We start from the raw sequence: 14,756 nt of genomic DNA, 5'->3' as shown, positions 1-14,756 counted from the left end.
AGTGCGACAGTGGGCAGAGTTTTGTTTTTTGTTTAGAAACTAGCGAAACATCTTTGCTTTACTGCATCCCATTCACCAAGGTTCAACTGCTTGTTTTCTATTTATAGGGCAAATTCCTCTGGGCAGGAAGCTTTTCTCTCTCTTTTTTGTAAAACACCTACCACCCTTTTGGGTGCTGTATAAATAATAATGAAGAGCTCAGCAGGTTACTGTTAACTGCACCAGAGGGCCCCACAGAGAAATGCTGACTTAGTAAAGTTATTGCTTAAGAATCATGAGGATCCCAGTTTGAGTCTGGGCCGTGCTCAAATGTAGAATATTGATTAAGTCCATTCATGTGATTGGAAATAAGACCACTGGTTGTTCAGCTGCACTAAGGCTGTCTGCACTAATGTTGGGCTTCTAGCTGATACGTGCAACCATTGCTTTGACTGTATTTGTATTTTCCCCTTTACTCCCATTCCCTCTGTGACCCCACCTGTTTATAGTTTTCTCCCTTGCCCATCTAAGTTGGGGGGAGGGCAGGGGAGAGTTGGTACCCCCTGCTGGTTTCCAATTAGGTGTTTTAAAAATCTTGTCTGGGTTTTTCTTGAGTCAGCATCCAATGTGCTCCCCGAATCCTGGGAAGCCCAAGAGTTTATGCTATTAGAAGTGGGCAGCTGGCTTCAGCCCAGAATTTCAGTTCTGCTGAGCCCTAGCAAAGGATACGGACTATCACCAAAGGTAGAGAGAACCTGGGGATAGCAAAGAACTTGACTAGAGTACAGGGAGCAGGTGGCTGGGAAAAGTGTTTTTGAAGGAGTGGCTGGAAGAGAGACAGAAACTAGGCTCAGGCAGAGGAGGAAAAATTGGGCAGAAAGCTTATTGTACTTGGTGAGAGGGAGCTGAGTATGGAGACTTCTGGGTGTGACAAGGTTGGATTATGAGTGAGGGGCCAAAACTCAGGATGTATTTTTAAACTGTAAAAAGATGAGGATGAAGTTTAGGCCTGGTCTTGGTGTACCTGAACCAACCCGTCCATCCTTCATACATATCTATATGGAATGCTTCTCTTCAGAGACTAGTTCCTCGACAAGTAATAGCTAATTGTTCATTAAGGAAAGTGTCATCATTTGGTTTGTACCTGGCTCCCCCCAAAGAAATACTTTCGAACAACAACACAAAACCAAAGGAATGCAATTTGTTGTTTTCTATGGAGAAAACAAACAGTGGGTCAAGTAGGGCTCATGAACTTTGCAAGAGTTAGGCCCACTTCCCAAAGGCATTACAGAAAGGGCAGTGCACCTCCGTCCAAACTACCTACAGTACATCCTTACTTCCCCAGCACATGAACCTCTTCCGAGCAGTAATTAGTCTGTACCAAACTCGGTGGCGGTTTGAGTGAATAAATGAGTAAAGGCCATTAAGTTCATTCCACTTACAGTAGAAGACAGATTTGATTTCAGACCACCAGGAGTGAAGAGCTAGTGCAGAAAACCCATTCTGCCACCTACCCCTCCCATCCAGTTATTTATCTTTCCTCTTTTTCTGTGTTTTGTTTTTCTTTCTCTTTGAATTCCTGTTTCTTTACTGACATTTCTCACAACAGAAGTTTTGATTAATGCCAGCTGTGAACTAGTTTCTGAAATTCTTTTGCTTTATTCCCTCACTGCAGATCAATAAATACCCATGTTTTATTTCCCAAGCTTTGCCTTCTTCCATCCAAAAAAAAAAAAGCAACCTCGCCTTTTTTCTGTTTCAGGTTTGTGTTAAAGGCTCACATATTAATAAATCTGTAGTTTACCCGCTTGCTAAGGTATAGGTTCTTTTTGTCTGGAATAGTCATGAGTAAGTAGTGTTATTGGCTTCAATTTATCATGAGCAGGAGTTGTTGAATCAGGTCTTAAACATTTTGTATTCCAGTCCAGTTGTCTCCGGAGTCTTGAGTTTGCTGGTGATTGACTGCAGGGTGGAGTGTGCAATGGTAGAAAATAGCCAGATCTAACAAACTATTAGCTCTTTCCACAAGGTGGAATTTTGAAAGACATCTTGTAGAGTTAGGGCAGCTGTAACTGTTTTTAGAATTAACTTCCCTCCTCACACCAGTGCTACAGGGAAAGGGCTTTGATCATTTGGGCCATTAGGCTTAAACTGTCATTGCACTAGCCCCAGAGAGGACTGGGAAGGGAAAGGGACTCCCATCACAATTTCTCCTCTGCTCTCCTCTTTCCTCCAAGGGGAAAGTAAGTTCCTGCACCTGAACAGGGTCCAGCTTACTTCTGTTCCCCCAGTTCTAACTAGTTTGATGGCCGGCATGTTGAGGAGGCTTTGCAGAAGGAATAGTGTCCGTGCTTTGCCCGAACTCTTCACTGGATGTGAAGCCATGATATAAGCATCTCTAATACAGCTACGCTGGGGATTGACCAAGGGGTGAGGAAAGGGATTTCCTCCTGTCCCTGGCCATTTTCGGGATAGTCAAAATCAAGCCCTTGGTAAATTACCCGTTAATCCTCACTGTACTATTATCTATGGTTTGCTTGTTCTTTGTTTGGGGCTTAAAGAGGGTTATAATCTGTCTACTGCTCAGTGTTCAGTTTTTGCTGAGAAGTTTAGTTTGTGAGAGTGTGTGTATGAGATTATTTTCTCAGTACGTGTAATCGTGAGTGAGAGATGTGAATAACCTGGGCATGGTTTAAGTTAGTCACATTCTGATCAATTTCTCAACATTTTGGTCAAAGGGGAAAACAAGGTTTTGGTTACATATAGCAGAACAGAAGAAACAGCAAAATTAATGACTTTGGGAGATCTCTTGAATATGGAAAAACTGTCACAAAAATAATGCTGGGGAACAATTTACATATTTGGTTTTGTGCTTTTTCTAGTAGTAGTCAACATACTTTCAAACAGACAAATTCAGCTTAAGATTTAGGTCTGATATTATGTTTAATTTTTTCTTTTAAATTTTGAATACCTGGGATGTTTTTTGATTAGTAACAATGCTGGTTTTCCTATACTAACCAGAGATCTGTCTGATAAATATATTTCATGTGATTGCAGGCCAAGCTGATTTGCATTAATGAACAGAATAAATTTGAGTAAACTGTCTGCTTATGTTGGTTGAATCATGTTTCCTTTTTCTGTTCAATATTTTTCATGCCTTAGCCCAGTTATTACTAGTTAAACTTGATTATATGCCCTTGGTTAACTTTATACCTGTTGAGGTGAAAGATTGTAGTTTGAATATCAGAGAGAGATTTAAGTCTTATTGTATTCAAGATACAAAACGAAGGTTGTAAAAAAATAAATTCATATACCTTAGTACTGTAAGTGATCCCATGCAAAATGTAATGTCACAGTAACCTAATTAACATCCTCTGATCTGTAATATGTTTCTCTTGGCTCTGTCTTATAAATCCCCGCACTACACAAATTGGCAGTTGCAAAATTGTTCAGATAACTTAAAATTGGTACAGAAAAACTGTCTCAAATGGTTTCTTTTGGGACTGTTTACTGTACCGTGCAGTACTATTCTTGGTACACATTAACAGGTAAGTTCTTTTGGGGCAGCAGGCAGTTTGTTGCAATGTTCACAGAAGTTGATCCAGCCTAATGCAGATTTTAAGTGGTGTCAAAGCTAATACATTCTGAAACTAAGGGAGAATAATAGTGTATAGTAAATGTCAGTCACCTGCAGTTGTATATTTCACATATACTCCTTCTACGTGAGACTAGGTATGGTTAGCATTAAATCTATACTTAATAGGCTGTTGCATTCAGAATTTTGATGCATATCCTCTGTGCCTACCTAACATATTGTGCAAAATCTCATAGCCCAGCAGAATGGGATGTATGTTGTTAACCTAAAACTCCTCTGTTATTGTGAGTACTGTCACTGGTCTTTAGTGCCCTCTATTGGGTAATACAGAAATTTCATAGGCTTTGAAAATAATAAAGGCATCAGTCAATGAGTATCATTTTTAGAGTGACCAGACAGCAAGTGTGAAAAATCAGGACAGGGGGTGGAGGATAATAGGTGCCCATATAAGACAAAGCCCCAAATATCGGGACTGTACTGATACAATCATTTTTTGTATAAAGAAACTTGGTAGCTGAGAGTTGAAAACCATCAGTGTCTACGGCATGTGTAACTATTGCTTCAGCTTCACTAAAAGTATGAGCTCCATCAGCATAGCCCCATGGGGTTATGCTGACATATGCTCATGGGGCTTATAACAGCATTCCAGCAAGCTCAGCTTTTTAAGAGACTTCTTGCAGTTCAGAACCAGGACCCCCAGAGAGAGCAATTCAGGTGGCCTCTTTTTGACTCTTGGCATTGCTAAATGAATCCAGAACAAATGAGGCTCTGAGAATGGCAAGGCAAACATGACACCCTAGCTCAAGGAAAGGTTTGTGGGTTTTGAATGGAAAAAACTATGGTTAGACATAGTATATTTCACATTTGTGTTAATTGTGACCATTTCGTGCAAGTTCATATGTACTAGATCAGGCCTAATGCAAAGGTCAAAAAAGACAACTACCAGGTCCCATTTCCTAAAGGGATATTTGAAGGTGCAGCCACCTCTTGTCTGTTGAGTTGTGAACATGGTAAAATGTGCCAGATCTTTTTAGTCTTGTTTGATCCCTAGGGAAATAAATTTGTCCCAGTGCCCATGAGAGTAATGGAAGCTCCCCACCATTTTCCTCTCGAGACCTATTAATTTGCTTTTCCTGTTTTGCTTATAAATAATTTTACCATTTACTTTAGAAGTGCTTCCTTAGACATATATGTCTAGTTTTAGACAGAGGACTTGTACTGGAGTGAATTTGGCTTAATCTGTTTTTAGTTCTCCCAGCAAGATAACATTTTAACTCTAAATTGGGGTTTTCCCTAGTCTATCACACTCATCCTACCTCCCAGGTAAATGAACCTCTTACCTGGAAGTCACTAGCTGAAATCCGGATATGGCTGGTAGTGACTAAAGACAGCGTTATCTGTTGGCTTAATGGTGGCCTATATGAAATGAGTTGATAGCCTCAGTCTAGAAGATAAGTATTCCAGATATAAAACTCACCATCATGATTAACACTCTTGTTGCTAGTGGCAGGAGAGAGACCATGGATCAATGTATGAATGTAGAGGAGGCCACTACAGAGCGCCACAGGCACCTTAGCAGGGCTGTATGGAGGAAGTTTGCACTGCCATTGCTTGCACAGCTCCTGTGACTACATAGAAAACTCTGGCAGCCAGTGCTGTCAACATGCTACTAGGTTTCTAAAGTCAATTTTTATTCATGGTTTACAAGACACAAATATGAGTTAACTCATTTGCTATCAGCATTTAGCAAGTATTGTTCTTTCATAGTGTCTTTGTCATTAGCTTTGAGTTAAGTCATTAGTAAGAGAGGGTCTTCGTTAAACACTTTCTTTTCTTTTGAAAAGAAAAGTAAAATGCAGTCCAAAGATTTTAGACCAAAGCTATCCTCCCAAATTATACAGCTTATTTATTGCCAGGTAAATCTTTATTTTTTTAATAGCTTCAGACCACAGAAAGCAATTGTTATGGAAAGTTGTTTTCTGGCCATCACGTTGTGATGCATGGCTATTGGTGACAAACTATTCAGCTTGTCTGGAGGACTGCTTAGGTTTCTGACTGATATGCCACTGTCACTGTGGTTTACATTACTCTTTTCTTCCTGTACAATAGCTCCCTCTGCTTGAAAACATCAGCATAATTATAACCTAGAGCAGAATGAGACCCTTGTTTTGTATTTGCCGGATTGGTGATTTTTATACTAATTCTTCTTCTATGTTTCATTCACTGATGTTTAATCTATACAGATATTTGGCTTGCAGTGGGGGCAAGTGAGACACTGCAAAATAATAGTCCTGCCTTTTGACATCTTACCCAGACCAAGTCAATATAAAGAATTGTGCATGGACTCTGGCCTTTTCCATGTTAGCAACAGAACCAGAGCTGGTTGGTATATTTTCAACTAACTGAAATTTAATTGAAAAAAGCTGTCTCGTCAAGGCTGAAAAATTTTGGTTTTGATGAAGACTTCATCAAAAGGAGAGAGAGAAACTCGGACTATAGGCTGGTGGTTACAGTGCTTGCTTGGAACAAGGGAAACCTCAGGTTCAAGTCCCTGCTTTGCATCTATCAGTGACCTGGGATGAAAATCTCTGCAGAGCAAGGATTTGAACCTGCCTCCCCCACATCCCAGGTCCTAATTGCCAGCTTCACACAGACTCTCTTCCCCACCACCCCTAGAAACTTTTTCTAGCATAATTTCTGACTTAGCTGTGCCAGCAAATCCCTAGTGTAAAAGCAGTTACACCAACTAAACTGTGCTTATGCTGGTATAGTGTAAGGGCTTGTCTACACTACAAAATTAAGTCAACTTTATCTAATTCGACCTCAAGCCCCCGAATTAATGAAGTCGATTGTGTGTGGCCACACCAGGCTCATTGTCTCGAGTGCGTCCTCAATAGTAGAGCCTGTATCAATGCACAAAGCAGTGCATCGTGGGTAGCTATCCCAAAGTGCAACTTGCCGCGGTGTGTTTTGGGAAGTTTGTGATGGGAACATTGCGTCGACATCCCATGATACACTGTGCTCCCTCCCTCATATCAATGACCAACAACCCAGTGGTTTTCGCGCTTTAAAACCACCGCGCGTATGCCATAACCCCAGAAGCATGGAGCCTGTTCAATTGTGCACTCTTGCTGTGAGCATCTCAAACACCTTGCGCCTTCTTCTGCAGTATTTCCAGAGCCAAAGTAGGGCCCACCGCATGGAACATAGTGATGTCCTGCAAGCAGCCCTGCTGCAAGCCATTGAAAACACTTCACAGTTGCTGCTGGCAGTCACAGAGCAGCTGCACCCTGTTGAGTGCCATTTCTGGTCCCCTGAAACAAGCACTGACTGGTGGGACTGCATCATTTTGCAGGTATGGGATGACGAGCAGTGGCCACAGAACTTTCGAATGCGGAAGGCCACCTTCCAGGAACTTTGTGCAGAGCTTTCCCCTGCTCTGCAGTTCAGCAACACAAAAATGAGAACTGCTCTGACAGTGGAGAAACAAGTGGCGATCGCTATTTGGAAGCTTGCAACGCCAGACACTTATTGGTCAGTCAGGAATCAATTTGGAGTAAGTAAATCAACCATGGGAGCTGCTGTGCTCCAACTGTGCAGGGCTATTAATCGACTTCTGCTATGAAAGGTAGGGTGTCTGGGAAATGTGCAGGACATAGTGGATGGTTTTGCCATGATAGGGTTCCCTAATTGCAGTGGGGCGATAGATGGCACGCATATCCCCATCTTGGCACCAGACCACCTTGCCAAAGAGAACATAAACTGAAAGGGATACTTTGCAATGGTGTTGCAAGCGCTGGTGGATCACAGGGGGCATTTCACCGACATCAACGTAGAATGGTCGGGAAAGGTTCATGACGTGCGCAGCCTTAGGATCTCGGGTCTATTCAAAAACCTGCAATCTGGAACTTTCTTTCCAGACCACAAAATTAACATTGATGACGTTGAGATGCTATAGTTGTCTTGGGGGACCCAGCCAACCCCTTGCTCCCATGACTCTTGAAGCCATATACTGGCAGTCTGGACAGCAGTAAGGAACGGTTCAACTATAGGCTCAGCAAGTGCAGAATGGTGGTTGAATGTGCCTTTGGTCATTTGAAAGGGCACTGGAGAAATCTATTAACAAGGTTGGACCTTAGTGAGGAGAACATCCCCATGGTTATAGCAGCCTGCTGTGTGCTCCATAATATCTGGGGGGAAAAGGGAGACATTTTCTGCAGGGATGGGCAGTTGAGACAGATCGCATGGCAGCCATTTTTGAGCAGCCAGACACCAGGGCAATAAGAAGAGCACAGCATATCTGCGAGGCTTTGAAAAGTCATTTCAATAATGAGTCACAGTAATGTGAGCTGCTTGTCTAAATTGTGCTTTCCCAAACCTTCACCTGGCTTGTATCACTTCACCTGGCTTGTCCCTGTAAAGCCAACCCCCTGCTTAAGCCCACTGCTTCTACTCAATAAAGTACATTTATTTCTCGAATCCATTTGCTTTATTTAAAGAAACATAAGTAAAGAGGGAGAACAGAAAGAAAAGGTAACTTTGGGGAAATGGTTGTAAAGTTGGAACGGGAGAAGCGTTTTCGGCTGTGTAACATAACACCACATTCCAGACCATCAAAGGTCTGTAAATGGGCGCCTTCTGTTCCTTGTACCCACCCCCCCAGTTAAGTGAAAGGGATAATGGACTTTTTGCCCATGCCTCATGGAACGCTTTGGGAAGGGTGATTCTGCACCAGGCGATGCTGTCTGTCTGTCCACCAGGGTCTGCAGAGGGACTCTACCCTCTTGCTTCTGTTCCTGCCGTTCAACCAGACGCCTCAACATGTTTGCTTGGTCCCTCATAATCTGAAGCATCTCATCCTGCGCCACACGCTCTCACTCATTGGAAGCTTTCCTGCTCTCCATGTCCATGTCTAACTTCTTGGACAGTGAAATCCTCCATGCTCTCAGCTCTGTGTCAGAGGCATTCGTTATCTTGGTGAACATGTCCTCCTGTGTTCTTTCTCCTCCTTCTAATCACTGAAAGTCTGCTTTCAGGTGTTGATGACCTGCCGAAGGACACATTTCCAGCTGTCAGTCGGGGGGGGAGAAATGTAGGACCCATTGTAAATGAATAAAATGTTTCCATAGCAAGGCCATTTTCATAAAAACAAAAAACAAAAAAAAAACCTTATTACACTAGGTGCAAGCCGTAACCTAATCAGAATCCGTAACCGTTCACCGTGCCATTTTGCTGCTCCAGCCATGATGAGTAGTCCCCCGTCCCCCCCCAGTGGGTCATGGTTGACTGCATTTTTAATGACGTTTATGGCAGGCTCATGTCGGGAGCACAGGTAGCTAGTTGAACAATGGCCCTTCCCCATAGCACCACGGGAAGCTGTTTACAAACGGGGTCGGGGTGGGGGGGACGTTTACACACCCAAATTGCAGAATCTCTCGTGTGGCCCCAGTCCCCTATCAGCCACTTGCCGACCCATGCCGAACACAGTAAAGGCACATTAGCGGCTGTGTGGTTTGGCAATCCGGAATGTGGGAGGGTGGGGTGAGTCTACGTGCCCTTTTTTTCCGTGTAAGAGCACTTTTAATGAGAACTTCCCCCGTTTCCCCTAGGCGACCCTATGTGATATCAGTCTCCTGAGGGTAACAGAGGCAGAAAGGAAGGAGATGCTGCAAACGTCTGGGTATAGACCCGGTCCTTATGCTGCTATGCTATGTACCACAATGATGCCAGCAGAATTAATTCAGGAGTTGCGTGGGAAAGTGTCCTACCATGGTGGAAGAAATAAGAGTGCCCTGCCCAGAAACCTTCTGCAAAGGATTGCAGAGTACCTCCATGAAAGTTTCCTAGAGATATCTATGGAGGATTCCCAGGCTATCCCAGTCCACATAAACAGTCTTTTCCAGAGGCCACCCTCTGCGTAGCTGGAGCGGTCTCTTGTAAGCAGAGAACCACACTACCTCGCTTTTTCTTCACAGTAAACATGCAATACCACTGAATGTGTTTAACTAGACTTTCATTATAACTGTATACTTGCCAGAGGTGCCTTCCTCAGCATCACGGTCAGACACCGTGATGTCCTGCGACCCACAGGGCTCCAGGGTTAAAATATTTCCTGGCTCTCAGGGAGAATAGAGCCACTGCTCGCCTGTCTCCCATTCTCCTCTTCCTCATCCATCATATAATCCTCCTTGTTGTCCCTAGACTCACACACCTGTGAGGTGTTCACGTTGCTTGTGGGGTGCTGGTAGGGTCACCCTTGAGAATCGCATGCAGCTTGTTGTAGAACCGGCATGTGTGGGGTTCAGCACCAGAACGACTGTTCACCTCCCTTGCCTTCTGGTATGTGGGGCAAAGTTCTTTTATTTTCACACGGCACTGCTGTGTGTCCCTCATGTAGCCCTTCTCCCCATTCCACGAGCGATCTTTGCATAGATGTCAGCGTTTCTTCTGCTGGATTGGAGCTCTGCCTGTACAGACTCCTCTCCCCACACAGCGATGAGATCCACCACCTCCTGTGCAGACCAGGCTGGAGCGTGTTTGGGGCGTGTAGTCTCCATGATCAGCTGTGCTCCAGTTGGCACACTCTCAATGCTGATCAACCAGGAAATGGGAAATCAAAAGTTCATGGGGCTTTAGCAGGGGATGGGCTTTTCCTGTGTACCTGGCTGCAGTGCAGCAGAGTTGAGAATGATCTCCAGAGCGGTCACAGATGAGCATTGTGGGACACCACCTGGAGGCCAATTAAGTCAAATTACACAATGCTGCGTCTGCACTACCTCGCAGTTGGCCCATGAAAATGAAACTAAGTGCTACGCCGCTTGCAGAGGTGGATTACAGAAGTAGACATCAGAGGCGACTTAGGTCGACGTAAAGGACCCGGTAGTGTAGACACATACATTAACAGGTCGACTTAAGGCAGCTTCCTTCAACCTAACTCTGTAGTGTAGACCAGGCCTAAGTCAGTTTGGGGAACCAGTGTAACTATACTGGTATAAGAGCCGTTTTGCTAGTATAAGCTACAACACCTTTTGAAAGTTTCCACAAAACAGAATTGTCGTCCTCCGATCAGCTCTAATCAAACTGTCTTCACTGCGCTTCTGTTTAAACATGGCTTTGGTAGTAAGGGTGGGCAAAGCTTGCTGTGTCTGTTTACTAGGGGCAGGCAGTCTCCCAATTCTGGAGATCCTTCTTATTCCGCCTCTTTGTTTTTAGGGCATCTGATGGGTTCCCCCATTCCCCTCCTCTCTAGTGTCAGATGTAACTTGGGGGCATGTAATTGTTAAGTCTTTACATAATTTGAGAGGCTTGGCATTTTAAACAACCAAACAGCTGTGCATGTTCACACCTACATGCACACACAAATCTCTGTAGGAAGTTTTCTACCCCAAGATGACTTGTCAGAGGTGCACTGTGTAGGTCTGAGCACAAGTAACAGGACAGTCGAAGCATGCAGGCAACCATGCAGTGAGCTGTGCATCAGGGCCTGGAAAAGAGAGATTACTAGATCTGATTACCAGACCCAATTCATGCAGGGAAGGGACTGGTATAGGGAGTGAGTGTCCAGTATTTGGGAAGTGTCTAAAACGGAGTCAATCTTGGAGTTGGCTGAAATTAGCTTGTTTTACCTTAACCTGATTCAGCTTCAGGCCTTTTCCTTTTTTTCTCCTGAACTGATTTACTCCTCTCCAATTTCAGTCTTTTGCTGACGTTGCCCCACCCCCTTTAAAAAAAGCCAGTTAATTGTTTATTTGGAGGTGCTTTCTGTGTGTGTAACCAAATATGAATAAAAACAAAGTTAAAGGAACATTGTTTAGCTTGCAAAGGCAAACAGTCAAAAGTTAGGAAGTGCCATTTTTATGGTGGCCTGTGCAGTCTTAATTCTGCCCCCTTGTGCATCCATCCTGTGCACTGAATGAGCTGGGTCCTGTGGAAAACCAATATGTGCTCATGTAATTATAGACACAATGCATGCACATAAGGGGTATTACAAGCACTAGAGAGAGAGCGAATGTGTGCCACAATCTTAAAATAAATTATGCCTGGTTTAACAATTATGAAAGGTGTTGCAGTGTATATTTTCTGCTACTATATAATGATTAAAATCTTTGGTCATTTTATCTTATTGGACTGAGGATGGATTTTCAAATGGGTAGACATTTGACGGAAGTGGTACATTAGACATAAATCAGAAGAAAAACAATTGAAAAATATTCCTAAAAGGAATAAGCAACTTTCAAACCAGTTTATGAATCAATGATCATGAAACATCTGTCCATCTGTGATCTTTCGTACTTTAAACTTTCCCATCTTTTCAAGCAGTCGTTTATCTTCATTAATAATCCTCTCCTGAAAACAATCCTATGTCTTGTTTTTTAGCACTGTAAGTGTCTTTCTGTTTATGTAAAGCACTGTGTAAATGTATAGTGCCCTATATTACAATAACATTGGTCTACAATTTTTGAGAAGTAGTGTGCTTCAGAGATAAAATGTGCTATTTATTATTTATTTTGATGTGCTGAATTCAAATATGACAATTAAAACAACTGATTGGCTACTGTTTCTAAGATATTTAAGTTTTTACATTTTATGTCGATGTATATTGTGTAGATAGTAGAGTTTTAATCATAAATTGTAAACCTAGGTCTTTTCATGTGTTTATGGTTGCTTTACATGATAATATTTCACCTGTCCTGTTTATGTAACACTTTATAAATCATCAAAAGGGTTATATAAATAAAATTTATTATGAAACAAAAGGCAAAAAACTATTATGTACATAGTTTAGTCCTATTCAGTGTCTGCTCGGTGCTTCTTGGCTTGTCTCTTGTATTCATTAAATGGAGCATCTCTTGTCACTGTCCAGCAATAGTGTGCAAGCATTGATGGGCTCCATTTGCCCTGATAGCGTTTCTCCATTGTTGCAATGTCCTGGTGAAGTCGCTCTCTGTGCTCGTTGCTCACTGCTCCGCAGTTCGGTGGAAAAAAATCTAGATGAGAGTGCAAAAAATATATCTTTAGTGACATGTTGCAACCAAGGCTTTTGTATGCCTTGAGGAGGTTTTCCACCAGCAACCTGTAGTTGGCTGCCTTGTTGTTTCCGAGAAAATTTATTGCCACTAACTGGAAGGCTTTCCATGCCGTCTTTTCCTTGCCACGCAGTGCATGGTCAAATGCATCATCTCGAAGAAGTTCACGAATCTGAGGACCAACAAAGACACCTTCCTTTATCTTAGCTTCACTTAACCGTGGAAATTTTCCACGGAGGTACTTGAAAGCTGCTTGTGTTTTGTCAATGGCCTTGACAAAGTTCTTCATCAGACCCAGCTTGATGTGTAAGGGTGGTAACAAAATCTTCCTTGATTCAGCAAGTGGTGGATGCTGAACACTTTTCCTCCCAGGCTTCAATGACTGTCGGAGTGGCCAATCTTTCTTGATGTAGTGGGAATCTCTTGCACGACTATCCCATTCGCAGAGAAAACAGCAGTACTTTGTGTATCCAGTCTGCAGACCAAGCAAGAGAGCAACAACCTTCAAATCGCCACAAAGCTGCCACTGATGTTGGTCATAGTTTCATGTTGTCATAGGTTTCCTTCATATGGACTGCATGACCAACTGGAATTGATGGCAAAACATTGCCATTATGCAGTAAAACAGCTTTAAGACTCGTCTTCGATGAATCAGTGAACAGGCTCCACTCATCTGGATCGTGAACGATGTTGAGGGCTGCCATCACACCATCGATGTTGTTGCAGGCTACAAGATCACCTTCCATGAAGAAGAAAGGGACAAGATCCTTTTGACGGTCACGGAACATGGAAACCCTAACATCACCTGCCAGGAGATTCCACTGTTGTAGTCTGGAGCCTGACAGCTCTGCCTTACTCTTGGGTAGTTCCAAATCCCTGACAAGGTCATTCAGTTCACCTTGTGTTATGAGGTGTGGTTCAGAGGAGGAGGATGGGAGAAAATGTGGGTCCTGTGACATTGATGGTTCAGGACCAGAAGTTTCATCCTCTTCCTCTTCCTCGTCTGACTCAAGTGAGAATGATTCTGGTGCATCAGGAACCGGCAGTCCTTCTCCGTGGGGTACTGGGCGTATAGCTGATGGAATGTTTGGATAATGCACAGTCCACTTATTCTTCTTTGACACACCTTTCCCAACTGGAGGCACCATGAAGAAGTAACAATTGCTGGTATGATCTGTTGGCTCTCTCCAAATCATTGGCACTGCAAAAGGCATAGATTTCCTTTTCCTGTTCAACCACTGGCGAAGATTTGTTGCACAAGTGTTGCAGAATATGTGTGGGGCCCACCTCTTGTCCTGATCTCCAATTTTGCAGCCAAAATAAAGGTGATAGGCTTTCTTAACCATAGTGGTTATACTGCGCTTTTGTGATGCAAAAGTCACTTCACCATAAACATAGCAGAAGTTATCTGCACTGTTCACACAAGTACGAGGCATCTCTGCTCACTTTGGCTAAACAGAAATGTGTCCCTTTGCAAAATCAAACACTGACAAATAAGAGAGCACGACACTGTATGATTTCTAGAACTGATATAGGGCAATTTGTTCAGCAGAGTGATGTAAGTTTCGTTATGATTGCATCATCCATGACTTCTAGGAATAACATGATGCAATTCATATCATGTATGACGCAATACCAGCTTCAGATTGCATCATTCATTGTTTTGCCTAAAAAGCAAGTACTGTCCAAACCCAGTCATAGATTTATTCATAGATCCAGTCAAAGATGTATTTTAGTCATTTCTGGTTTAAATTGAGATCCCTTCCCTTTATAACTCACTTATCCTCTGCCATTCCCAAGTCAAGGGTCGTATATACTGACCCAATAGCATATCTTGAAAACTAGAGCCAATCAACAATTTTAAGCATCGTTTTCGTTCTCAGTGACCCAGAATTAGTAAAGTTTGACTACATTTATTTCAGAAGCATTTTGGCTGTAGAGCAGTGTAATCTGAGCAAATGTAACTGCTAAATCCTGAACACTTCTGTAAATTGTAAGGATTTTTTTTAATGTAACTTTTGTTGACATGAAGCCTTGAAAATCACGTGCATGGATATTGTCTGGCTTTTGGTCATAATAGGGTGGATTGGAGGGGTTGTGAAGGAGCCAGCGCTGCTTTTCCATCTGCAGCTTGGCCTGTCCCCTTCTCCACTTGA

General features: G+C 42.9%; 1 protein-coding gene across 1 annotated transcript in view; it reads left to right on the top strand.

The window, feature by feature from the left end:
- LOC113407222 (inaD-like protein) overlaps positions 1-14,756 on the top strand; it is a 212,845-nt gene that overhangs the window by 59,237 nt on the left and 138,852 nt on the right. The window lies entirely within an intron of this gene.

This window comes from Terrapene carolina, unplaced genomic scaffold, assembly GCF_002925995.2.
Source record: "Terrapene carolina triunguis isolate 2854851 unplaced genomic scaffold, T_m_triunguis-2.0 Scaffold210, whole genome shotgun sequence".
Taxonomy (NCBI): Eukaryota; Metazoa; Chordata; order Testudines; family Emydidae; genus Terrapene; species Terrapene triunguis.
This window is presented reverse-complemented; position numbering and strand designations above follow the sequence as displayed.